Below are 13,092 nucleotides of genomic sequence, written 5' to 3'. Positions count from 1 at the left end.
GCTTAGGAGCTCTGCAATCTCTGAGGCGATCCTGGAGCAATAACTTTTTTCAAACTCCCACTCCCTGTCAATCTGCCAGCAGTGCTGTTGAAGACCAGGGAAGAGGACCTGGCAGGAAATCAGGCGTGATTTCTGCAGCCTCATCAAAATCCAGTGTTCTGTGAAAAGTGTTTCTGACCGCTTTTAGTACCCCCATGTGAAAACCCCTACATGCCAGCACCTGATCATGGAGGTCCTGCAGCCCCTTGCTTTAGATATAGTGCATGCAAAACTCAGTGAGGAGGAAGAGAGGATAAAGAGATGTGTACGTCTTCCTAGTGGCTCTGCTAGTTTGGGATCATCTCTGCGCTGGTCTGGGATTTACTGGTTATGCCCATATATAACCATATGCTGGGTCAAGCAGCAGCCTGGAAATCAACTCCTTGCCACCCCCACCTTTACGTAGCTCTGTAGCTGGGATGCAGGTCAGCAGCAGCTCTTCACATAGTGCCAGGCTGCCTGTACTTTGATGGCCTACAAATCCTCATTTTCCTTATGGTATTTGAGGACATGTGTATTCTAGGAAGCCTAGCAGCTGATATGATGGTACTGCAAAGGCAGATGAAATATGTGTTGGCACCCTGCACTTTTTCCCCTGCTTACTTTATGGCTGACCTTGAAGTCTGTGTCTGAGTAGAGATATTGGTCCAGCACAGATAGGAGAATTGTCTGGGCACGTGTGTCCCAAGCATGTACTTAAAATTCAATAGATGTCCCCAGTATAAGTTATAGCAGCCTAAAGCCTGCTGTAATTTATACTTATCCACAGCTACAGAGTGACATTTCAGCAGTCAGAGGTCCCTGGAGGGTGAGCATGTTGTCACTTTTTCCAGCCACGGAGCAGGAGGATGGTAGTACAACAGACTTTGAGGCTCATGATGGCCCCTGTAGGGTGAATTAGGACTAATGATGCAATGCAAAGCTGCCCAAATGACAGAGAGAATCTGGGCCACTGTGTTCATTTTGTCTGATTTCCAAATTTTTCAGTGCTCAAGGGGACAGGAATGTAAAATATTGACTTCTTTCTATGGAGGTCATATGCTGAATGCTGAATCCTCCACTACAGGGGTAAAGCTTGACCAGGGAAACTTGTTTTGCCTCCGTAAATATCGATGGGAACAACATATGGTTTTCTTTCATCAATATATTTAAAGCAGTTAGATTTGGAATAAAATCATTTATTAAACTCTGCAGACTTTAGATCGCTGCCTCTGAGCAAAATTTGGTGTTGGTCCTTAAGCTTTCCAGGTGACTAGGGGACTGTCCGGCTGACCTGTGGGGTGTCCAAGGCCCTACACCCACTGCCTGCAGCAGACAAGGCTGTGCAGGCTGCCTAACAAATCTTCTGCAGGCTGGTCTGGCAGCAGGTTGAGGAAACAACCACAGAAAGCCTATGATTTCCCATTGATTTCTTATTGTAGTGATACTTTTTTGATTGCTACTTAAAAAAAACATCCTGCCTACTCTAGCAGTTATTCTGGCTTGCAACAGGCCTTTGTAAAGATAAATCAAAATAAAAATAAATAAAAATTTCAAATGTTTGTGTGCTCCTGTCTTCCCAAGCTTTTGCTGTGGTGTGCAGAGCATCTAGAAATCCTTATCTCAGATGCTACCTTATCTGTTCTGGATGAGCATACATCATTTTCCCCTGCATGGCTGAAGGGGTAGTGAGATCTAAAATGCCTTGATGAAATGTGAATTTACTTGCCCATTTTTCTTATGCTGACAGCAGCGAGGCAAACCTGCTGATCAATTACTCGTATGACTGTGCATTTAAGGAGAAGATATTTCTTTGTTACTGCTACAGCTCTGCTGCAGCAATTAAAAAAAAAAAAAAAAAAAAAGTGTTTAAGGAGGTCACAATAACTCTTGAAGTGTCTTTGGTGACTAAACATTATTCTCTAAATATTCAGTGTTGCTGATGATTTTTCCTGGTCTCCTGTGAGTCATAAAATCTTGTCTTATATTGAGTGAGCCATTCTTAATGACCTTGACTTTTAAAGAAAATGTCTGTGACTTTCCCTAACTCAAATAATTTAAATGAATGTTTTTTTCTGAAGGACGTTTGTGGTGTTTTCCAGATCACCAAACATCCTGAAGGACAACGGCAGCCCCACATTTGCAGGCACAGTGGTGCTCTTCCCATGACAAAACCCCTCTGGCACAAAGGTTGCTGTGGTGTAGATGAATGCAACCCTTGGTCTTCTGGGTAGCTTTTACCCATGGAAATATGAATATGTCTGTCTGGGAAGATCATCTGGTAAAGAGACAGCATTCTCCCGAGACTGAAAGGCCCAGATGGCTTCTACTTCCAAAGATGTTATGTTTTCCTGCTCATGTGTACTCTTTTCTGCCAGCAGGTCTTTCAAATGTTATGGTTGCACTTACCTCCTTGGCTTCCCCAGCATCGCCCACAGACCCACTCTGAGGCACAGGGTTTCCCCTCGTTGTCTGTTGATTCAGTTTACAGTGCCTTGCTGCAAGGAGGTTGAATCAAACCCAGCAAATGAAGCATGGTTTTTTACAGGCTTTGTATCTGTTACTTGCTCTAAGTACATCTGTTCCAGTTCTGAGAAAACTGAATTGCACATTAGTGGCAGAATCTTATCTTTAAGATTATGATGTTAGGGATATCTCTCTGAGAACCTGTAGGGAAAAGGAGTGGCCCACCAGCCCCAGAGGTTTGGAAATAACTGAGCTGATTGTGCTTCTATTTGCATGTTTAGGGGTTTTAGGGCTGCACAAGTGTTGTGTGTCAACCTGGGTGGAAGATGTTCATCACTGAAATAAACACTGTGTGTTCTAGTTGCAACTGGATGTACTATGGTGCTAAAGCACACACATAGTGCCATACTGCTGTTGTATTTGAGGGTGCTGTGCTCTTCTTGTATGAGCCTTTAAATCCATTATAACTGTCTTAATGAGAGATGTAAAGAGACGTAAATAACACCAAGTTCATGACCTCAATTTACCTTAGGATGAAGAGACCCCATACATTAATAAGTGTCAATAGATTTTCAAGGCTAGTAAAAGGTCTGGAGTGTATAAATGGAGTGGTATCTGTAAAGGAAAATCAAATCAGTAAACATCTTCCTGTGGAAGATGCTTTGAAAATAAAGGTGGTTTAATTGCTTCTTATTGTAAATTGGAATAGGGCCATTCCTTAACTAGGACTAGCACTGGGTGAACTCATTATCATTAAAAAAAAAAAAAAAATCCAGCTGGTTTTATCTTTTGTCTGTGTGTTTCTCAACAATCTGTGATCAGACTTTAAGGTTTCTTAGTTTGTCATTTCCAATTTTTGGACTGCTTCATACCAGCATGTTTCACACTAAGCTCCTTGGCAAGCTGGCTTGCTTTGGCTGCATTTTCAAGACTATGGGTTAGAGAATGATCTTGTAAGTTTACGTGTTACTGCTGCCCGCCTGCAAAGTTCTGGAATATTTGATAAGCAGGAGGTTAGGAATTGGGATTCTTCTGTAAGCATTAGTCTGTCAAAGCTGGGTGTCTTGCATCAGAACAAGAAGTATTTGCAAGGATGTTATTTTAGAAGATATTTTTGAAAGCAAATATGCAAATATATTATATATATTTTATATATATATAGTTTTGTCATTATTAGAAGAAATAAACTTCCAGGATGGTGCTCAGCACAGAGGTGAATTCAACTCTCCATGCCCATTTGTGAGATTTAAATTTGCATCACCTGGTCACTGTGGTTACCCAACCCCAATTAAGACTCCTAAATTGTCCAAAGAGTGTGAATATGAGTGTGTGTTATGTTTTCCTGAAAAGTTACATACCGTTAAATAGCATTTCTCATATGTTTTATATTGACCAGATTCAACTGTTAATGAAAGTAATGCATTTTGCATAGAATTTGATTAAAACAAACCTCATTCATCACTGCATGAATTAATTTTTCCCAGAATTACTCTGTTAGTTTGAAAAGAAATAAACTGACATAAATCCAGAGCAACGATGTTGAATCAGATCTATAAATATAACACAATTTAGTATGTAATACCTTTATTAAGTACAAAAAATTAGACTACCATGATTTCATTTTCTAACAGAAGGTAATATAATTTATTTATGGTTTCAAGCAGCCATGGCTATTTGGTTGTTGGTTTGTGGTTTTTTTGGTGGTGGTGGTGGTGGTGGGTTTTTGTTTTTTTGTTTTATTTTTTCCCGTGGGATGCAATTGGCATAGCTTTTCCTTTCCTCTGAGATATAGCCAAGCTCTGTTGGCCTTTAGTTGTAATTGGGATCAATATGTCTCCATTCAGATTTTAATGAGATTCACACCTCTTGAGCTCCAACATGAATCCATCAATTAAAAATTAACTTTATAAACAGCAAGTTGTGAATGAGAAGACCACATCAAATACTATTTGATTTTCTTTTTCCAAGTACAGAAATCAAACATTTTTGTGAAGATCAGCATGCTTTTGGTTAAACAACGTTTATTTACCAAATGGCTGAGGGATCCCATGTGTATTGTGGTAAAAAGCAGCTTTGCAACATCTTATTTCCTGCAATCTCTTTCACCAGTTTTTCTATATTCAGATAATAAAACTTTGTCTAAAAAAAGAAGTTTATATTATGAAATCAGATTGTACTATGAGACATACATGAAACAATTTATGGTAGATCATTTTTTATTAAGACATATGCCACAGACTTTTAATTTTCTGTAATTAATAGAAATTATAAAAATGACTGGATGCTCATGATTATATTAGTCAGACCAAGTAAATTATCTTTAACTTTATTATCAAATGCTGAAGAACATCACAAGCCTTCATGCCTGCCATTTTCTCTCATTTGTGCCGCTGTAGCTCCAGAACAATGGTAAAACCCAGTGGTGCTTCAATGATACCAAAGAGGGGATAATATGTGATGCTTAGTAACGGCCAAAACAGAGCAGAGTAAATATTTTATATTTTGCAGCATACATTATTTTCAGGTGTTCACTGTATATTCTTCAAACGTTTGTTCACAGATTATATGCATGTCCTTGTTGGATATAAAGACATGTTATTAATTCCTTGAATTTTTCACTTTCTTTCCTTTAAATACTTCTAATAATAATAACAACAACAAAAACACAATGGTGTACCATTGTGTACATCTGTATATCAGAGCTGAGGCATAAAGCACTCACTGTGTATTGGTGACTTCAGGTCTTTGATGTTGTGTTAGTTATTATCAGCAAATATTCCCAGTATGCATTGGCTAAGATTAGTCAAAAAGCAGAGTGATACTGTTGGAATTACATGATGGTCCACTGCCTAAATTCACCTCAAATACTTGGAAAGCTAGCAGACATCATTTTGATATGCTTTTTACAGAGGTATCACAAGTTTTCATGCTCTCTTTCAGAGAATCAGAAGAAAATTGTGTCCTTCCTATGATCTTACAGTTTCCTGAGACTTAGTGCATGATGAACAAGGATAGATGGGTATTGTACGGAGCAGATAGAACAAATAAATCCAGGCACTACACAGAGGTTATAAAAGATTGAAGAACATCAAGTGGGCACATGAAAATGGATCGCTGATCTTTGCTATGTTGGGAATGATTCAACCCTGGCTTAGGCAGTGGAGCATATTTTTATTTTGTAAGGTTCCCTTTAAGGCTTCAATGTCATGAAGAAATCAGTTTTGTTTAATGACCTTCTGCATTAGCAGTTCTTTGTGCTGGTGACTGAAATTGATTTTGCTCCCTTTGTGATGTGGAGGAGCATGAATCCAGCCTCTGCATCGCTGCTCAAGCAAGTGCTTTAGCCATAACAAAGAACAGGAAGCCAGCAGATTTCTGAGCACCAGAAATACCCATGCTGAAACTTATAGGTTCACTGTTGATAAAGACTCAGCTGGTTTTTAATCACTGTGAAGCCCTGCTGGAAACTGCACCTTTGTGCTTATGCACTGCACATGCTTGGTTGATACTTTTCTTTGGTACAGTGACATCATGAAGACCTTCTTTATTTGCCTCAAGCATTTCACAAAAGAGATATCCTCCCTGACAAGAGGAATTACAAAACAGTTCAGTAGTCATTTACTTTGAGTAAATATTACTTAGAGTTAGATAAGTGGTATGAAGAAAAAGAAGAGGAGGTGGGTGAATAATAAATATGTCAGGAAAATAAGACTGCAAAAAGACCTGGAGTGGAGAATAAAATGAGGGATAAATAAGTTCATATGGGAAGGAACAATGAAAGTAACATGAAAGAGAAGGTGAAGAGTGACAAAAATAAGAAACTTAATTGATTATTAACTTTGAAGAAACAAGCTATACAAATGGAAAGAAATTTATGCGAATAATGACTTTAAGACTGTAAATGCTCCCAAGTTTTGCAGTGCCTGTTTCACAAATATCCATTAATGTTGACTTTAGAAAATTGGAGAATTTGATTTAAATTTAAATTGGTGGCTGACAAAAATGTGGTCACTGAAGTGAAAACAAAACAAAGCAAAACAATAAAAAAAAGTATGATCATTGAATTAATGAAGTTTGAATCAGACTCTATTATTCTGGCCATACCAGTTTTCAGACCTGATACGTTAAGAACTGTTTTCCCTTTGAAATAGTCAGTAAATACTGGCAATGATGGGTGGCTCCTGTGCAAGCACATGAAAGGCTGAAAGTGCAAACTCTCTATCTTCTAAAATAAGATGAGTTTTAGGAGGTCCTAGGGACTCATCTCTCTGATCCTGTATAGTTTCTGTGTGCACTGACAGGATAACAGAGAAGAGATTTTCTGTTAGTGGAAGGCAAGGAACAGGAATATGTTCCTGACTGATAGCATTAGGTGATGGTTGGGCTTGACTCATGGGTCTTTCCCAACCTAAATGATTCTGTGATTCTTTAGCCTAGTACCAGCAATCTTGTAGCCTTCCCTTTCTTCACCTGAGGACAAGAATAACCTGCAATAACCTGCTTGTTGGCAGTACAGCTTAGGGCTCTATGTGACCATGAAAAGAGAGGAAACTCCAAAAACTGGTTTGGATACACCTACAGCAGATATAAAGTGTAATATCTTAAGAAGTCTGCAGAAAGCTCTTGCATGGCCAGCACACTTCTGGCTCAATTACTGTCTCTTGCATACCCTATTGTTTTTGTTTCCTACAATATCCCACATAGCTTCTTCTCCAAAAATTATGGCCTCCCCAGTATTATTCTGCCTCATTCTGCAAGATATTTTTTCTAGTTCTGTTCTTCCTCTTCCTGCTTGGAAAAGTTTTCCTATCCTAAGGTACAAGCCATAAAGGCTTTTTTTTTTTTTCCCTCCCAGTTTCTGATTTTATTCTTTGGGACACATGGGAGGTGTTTTATTAATGACAGTAAATTACTATTACTAGCTGGCTATTATAATAACGATTACAATATATCAATGTTTTAGAATTTTGTATGTGTATATCATTTCCCATGCTCTTGATATACTAAGATGTATGTTTCTGTAACAGATATGATGTTTTAGCCAACAAATGCAGGCAATGCATCACTGATGTTATTTAACAGTAATAATGATTCCCCATTGGAAAATGCAAAGCCAGACTTTGAAACTTGATATTTGAAGGAGGATTCAAATGATGAATTTGAAGTTATTCTGGGAAGAGGCATAGAAATAGAGTTTACTTGGAAGGTTGGATTTGTGATGGTTGTCATCCCTGGAATGAACTTTATCCAAAAGTCTATTTCTGTGGATCCCAGCTAATGCTATGAAACAGTGTTGGGAAGATGGCAGGAATTGTTCTTTCTCATATTGATAAATGGATGAGAGGAATTTGTTTACAGGAAGAAGTAGCAAAAGTATAGGATATACTTTTCATCTTAAAATCAGTGAATCATGGGAGAACATCTTGATGTGTTTAAAACAATTCAGTTTCCACAACGTGTTCTCTTAATGCTGGAATTATTGTGTTTTTATGGAAGCACCAAGGCACACTACTTTCCAAATATTTTATTTTGGCCTTAAATGAATAATGTTTCTTTAAATTGTGGAAATCCAGGTTCTTCTCTTACGTTTTTCTCTTTGTATTTTCACCTTCTTCTTATCCAGGGAACAATGTATCGCTCACACAGAAGAAGCAATACTGCTCTGAAGGAACACTGAAAAGTTCTTTGACCTGGAGGTTACCACAGCTGCTTCATTATGGGAAAATTGAGAAGCTGCACTGATTTACCATCTGCCATGTTTTAGCCACAAACTGTAGTGAAAGTTGGCCTTGTGAGCCAAACTGATGTGTGGTTTGAGATTTTGTTTGTTTGTTTGTTTTTCTTAGGATCTAAGCATTTGCATTTTAAAGAAAATTCTTTGTTAAGTACAGACCTGTCTTTATGGGTCTGCTTATGGGGGCATGTAATATCTTCAGCCTCGTATGGTCTTGAGAATCCCTAAACAATGCTTTGATCTGAGTTAGGATGCTGAGTAATTCTGAGGACACGTTACTTGAGGTGCTGGCTATGAAATGAGATTTTAAAAGGGTAAGTAGGAATTGAGGAGGCACTTGGAACATCAAAACACTGTGTCATACTACACTAGATTGATTATTGCAACCGTATGAATAGGCCACACTGAATTTTATTTTTGGATAAGTTATTCATATGCATACATGCTTTTCCTCAAAAATAGGTGTTTTTGTGCACACTGGTTGGTAATATTACATGTAGTTGCAAAATGTTTTTGCATCACTATGTATAAAATACATTTATGCACCCATGTCCCCTGCTATTCATATCTGAATACCTATTTGTGAAGGCAGGGAGATGTGGACACTTGTGCATAAGTGGTTGTATGGATATGTACATTCCTTTTTTAACTAAAGCTTGCACACAGCACTGTTGAAGGCAATACTCAGGTTGACCTGAGTGGGAGTAGCTATGGGTACTGCTCTCCAAGACACTCCCTTACAGTGTAATGCACTTTCAGTGTTGATAACTATTTTATGATTTTTTTTTTTTTTTTAATGTTGAGCTAGCTGCTAGTATGTGCTGGTCTTTACAAAGCTTTGTCTCTCAGTAATAGCAGATATTCTTTGAAAGGAGGCAGAAGCATATAAACTGTGGAATCCCAAATCAGATTAATGTAATGTGCATTTCTAGATTATGATTAGTAACAAGATGACACGTTGGCATGGTAACACTTGAAACTTAACTACAAGTTCTTAAAATAAAGCAATGACATATGTGTAGGTTTCTCTCCATGTGCATTCCCTCCACCTGAAAACATGTATCATTTCCACAACTCTCAGGCAATTAAACCCTACTTCTTACTTTTGAATTAAGTGCAGATCTAAAACATCATGCCTCTTTCCTAGTAGTTATGCATAATCTCCCACCATGAGTTATAAATGTTGATAATGAGCCTGTACATTTTGTGACATCTTAGGTTTTCTGCCATTCAGTTTCATTTTAAAATGATTAGTGTAAGGAATATAAAGCATGCATCATTCCTTGAGGTTTGTACCACATTGATCTTTAAATTCTGCCAGTTTCTAATATGAAAATCATCTTACCAATATTGGAAAATCCTGTTTATTATTTAAATTGGTAGACCAGTGGGTGCATTTCATGTGGCTGAGGATTGGCAATTAAAATCCCAACTTTACCTGAAATTGCTGTAATAAAGCGGTAAAGTTTTTAATGTGAGATTATCAGCTGAGGCTGAGAGCCTAGCTATTATTTTCTGGTTGCCTTATGGTGGAAAGTGCTGTCTAGTTGCCATAGAGTCTGTTCAGTTTCCTTTCACTAAGCAGGAGCTAACTTGTTTAGATGTGCTGTCTATGGCAAATGTGCCAGGCGCTGCTTTACATGTATCATTGTTTTGTGTTAAACTTTCTCAGAATGCAAAATGGGGCACTTTGTTCGGATTGCTTTATATGCACAATATTGCTTTGACCAAATTCCTTACAGGCAGAGAATTGAGACGCTGCTAAGTTCTGACTAAGTAAATACAGCCTTCTTCTGTCACCCTATGTGGACAAAATGGGCAGTATTACATGAGGATTTATTTGGCAGTTCGTTTATTCCCATATACTGTACTGTATAGAGCATCACAAGATATTGAAAATGCAGCTTAGAGTATTTCCACAGCTCCTTATGCAACCTTGAGAGCCTGAATTCTGTTCTTCACACCAATATGTATGGCATATGCTGGGAGTACAGTGATTGACTCCTGCACGATAATCACGTTACATTCAGAATAATACAATTGCCAGGAAATATTTCACATACACACTTCAGTTCCCAAGTTAAACCTTATGCTAAGGCATGGCTGATGTTTGTCCTTGTAGACTTTTAAAAAGTGGAAGCCCTGATCTGTGCTTCACAAATCTACCTGCATTTCTAACTTGCAGATGAAGGATTTCAGTATTTGAATTTTCCATGGTTGTGGGGTGGAGGGAGGGACATGTGCATGCTGGGTTTTGCCACTAATCCTTTGGAAATCCTTTAGTGCCTTAAGGAGGCAGAGGGGAAACAGACATGAGGATTACAGAAATTTGCTCAAACCTCTTTCCTGCTTCAGCAGAGTTCCTTTAAAATATATTGTGCCTTTGGCTCCAAACATATTTGCATTAGAAATCAGTAGCTATGGGATTATGGACAGGAATTTTTGTCCCTCTTAGGAAAGAAAGTATACTGTTTCTTATGTAGGATGTGAATTAAAAATACATCTAACAAGTTCTATGTTGGCATCCGTGCACAAACCATTATTTGACATTGACTTGCAAGTTGAAGGTAAAGCCAAAAAAAAAACAAAAAACAAACAAACAAAAAAAGTTTAAATGTATTAGATGAAACACTTGAACCAATGAAGTGTCCAGCAAATTTCCACTGGGAAAATTTCTCCCTGGGACCAAGATTTCATGCTGTCTTCTACTTGGCTAAATAAGTGCTCACATTTGATAGGTACTAAAGCATCACACTCTGTTTAATGTTTTCTATACGCATAGGAGTGGAAAAGAGTAGTTGTGGAGACCTACCTTTATTTGGCATTGTTGGGATCTGTGGTATAAATCTCTGTTCACTGTTATTTCTTTATGTAACAGACTCTTGCTATTGGAATATGAATATGCAAATGTAAATTCCAATATGGGAGGTTACTGTGCAGTGTGCACCAACCGATGCTGAATATTTGCATTTCTCCACTCTCTGAATTTTGGTTTTGTCCTCTATAAAATGAAGAAAAATGTAAGTAACAGGACAAAACCACTTTTTGCATAAAAACCAATACATAAAAAGCATGTGTGAGGCAATTCATGTACTCACTGATGGTCCTAAGCGGATCTTAAGAAAAAATGAATAAGCTTTTAGCACGGGGGGGGGGGGGGGGGGGGGGGGGGGGGGGGGGAATTTTGTCTTCTAGGAATTAGGAGTAATTTGATGGTACAGAGCTACCAAAAAAAGAAAAAGAAGAAAAAAAAAAAAAAAGGAAATTGGGAAAAAAGGAAAAGTAGAAAAAAAATGTGGGCCTGAGAATCAGAGAGTTCAAAGTGGTGGTTCTCTATTTTGCTCCCTGTGATGACAAACAAGTCTTAAAGAATATGTAAATAGTTCAAAGAAAATCATTACATGGCTCACAGTACGTCAGACAAGACACAGCATGGAACAGATTTTTATAGCTTGTTTATAAATTAGGCTTCTGTCTTTTGTTTGGAATTTAGAAAAAGAAACCATGTAAATTAAATAAGGAGTAAAGATTCACTACTCACATTGGACTGAAACAAAGATATTTCCCCACCTCCTGAGGTATTAATGAGAAATCTGGGATGAATGGAGATCTTGCCTTTTGAGCACTATTGCTGTGCAGATATTTAACTCTTCTGCACAGCCACCAGTGTGATGGTAACCAGAAGTCATGAAGAGAAGTTGTTAGGGATGCAAACTGGGTTCCTTCCTTGAAGAGGTGCCAGAAGATGCACAAAAAGGCTGGGGTTTATGGCTTGATACTTGTTAAACAGATGTACCAACTTAGGTGTGTTTTTTTTTCAGGGGGGCGGGGTTGTAAATAAATACAAAAAGTTTAAACTTCTTGGTGTCAAAGTGGAGAAGCTAACTGAGAATTTTCAGTAACATTAAAGGGGCCTCTCTTGCTTTGATCTGTTCCAGTAAAACCTTACAGATAACTTTTCAGCAAAGATTTCCACTCTAAAACATATGTCATGGATATGAACTGTATATATGTATTAAATTTCAGTGTAACTAGGGGGATACAGGATTGTAATGAAGTCACAAAGTCTACTTGATGATTATCACAGATTTGTAACTCTCACTTAAATTATGTAAGATATGTTGACATTTTATCTTGTTAACAAGATGTATTTTTCTATGTTAGTTAAATGTATAATTTGTATAATTTTGTATATTAAATGTATGCATATTTTAAATTAAAAACTTTATAATTTTAATTATTTTTAAGTCTAAAATGGTGATGGAGCTTCTGAAATATAGTTGTAAATGCAGCTGTATCCTGGCACAGAAACTTAGAAAATCTCCATTTTGAGGAAAGGCCACCAACCATCAGCTATTTGGTCTGCTAACAGAGTAAGAAAGCCCAAGCTCTCACTCTGCTTCGCAGAGAAGCTGCCATTCAGCTTTTGGTGACTTAGCAGAATTAATGTGATTTAACAGAATGCTATTGACTGGATCACTTGTTCAGGAAGTGGGAAACCTGAAGCTTCACCAGCTTGTGGAGTTTTGGATCCATGGTTCCTACACGTAAAGGGGCTGTCCAATTCACCAAAGCATAGGATGGGATTCTGTGGGGAAGGTATACATGGCAGCTAGAAATACAGCAGTCATGTGGACCAGAGAGAGGGAGTCTCGGTGACTCAACTCAACTTTCTCTGGGAGAAAGAAATCTTGGGTTTCTCTCCTTCCTCCCTTCCTCCCTCCCTCCCTTCATCCCTCTCTCCCTCCCTCCCCCCTTCCTTCCATCCCTCCTTCCTTCCCTCCCTTCCTTCCTTCTTTCTTTCTTTCTTTCTTTCTTTCTTTCTTTCTTTCCTTCCTTCCTTCCTTCCTTCCTTCCTTCCTTCCTTCCTTCCT

The 13,092-nt window shown here is 38.1% G+C and overlaps 1 protein-coding gene across 5 annotated transcripts in view; it reads left to right on the top strand.

The window, feature by feature from the left end:
- The window catches only part of C4H4orf50 (chromosome 4 C4orf50 homolog), an 81,464-nt gene extending 70,105 nt beyond the window's left edge, over positions 1-11,359 (top strand). For all 5 annotated transcript variants that reach the window (XR_004253225.1, XR_004253226.1, XR_004253227.1 and 2 more), the window contains one exon: positions 8,108-11,359. The gene's annotated coding sequence lies outside the window, so the exon portion shown is untranslated. The remainder of the gene's footprint in view (positions 1-8,107) is intronic.
- The last annotated feature ends 1,733 nt before the right edge of the window (positions 11,360-13,092 follow it).

This window comes from Aythya fuligula, chromosome 4 (assembly GCF_009819795.1).
Source record: "Aythya fuligula isolate bAytFul2 chromosome 4, bAytFul2.pri, whole genome shotgun sequence".
Taxonomy (NCBI): Eukaryota; Metazoa; Chordata; class Aves; order Anseriformes; family Anatidae; genus Aythya; species Aythya fuligula.
Note: the sequence above shows the minus strand (reverse complement) of the source record. Positions and strands in the feature narration are given on the sequence as shown.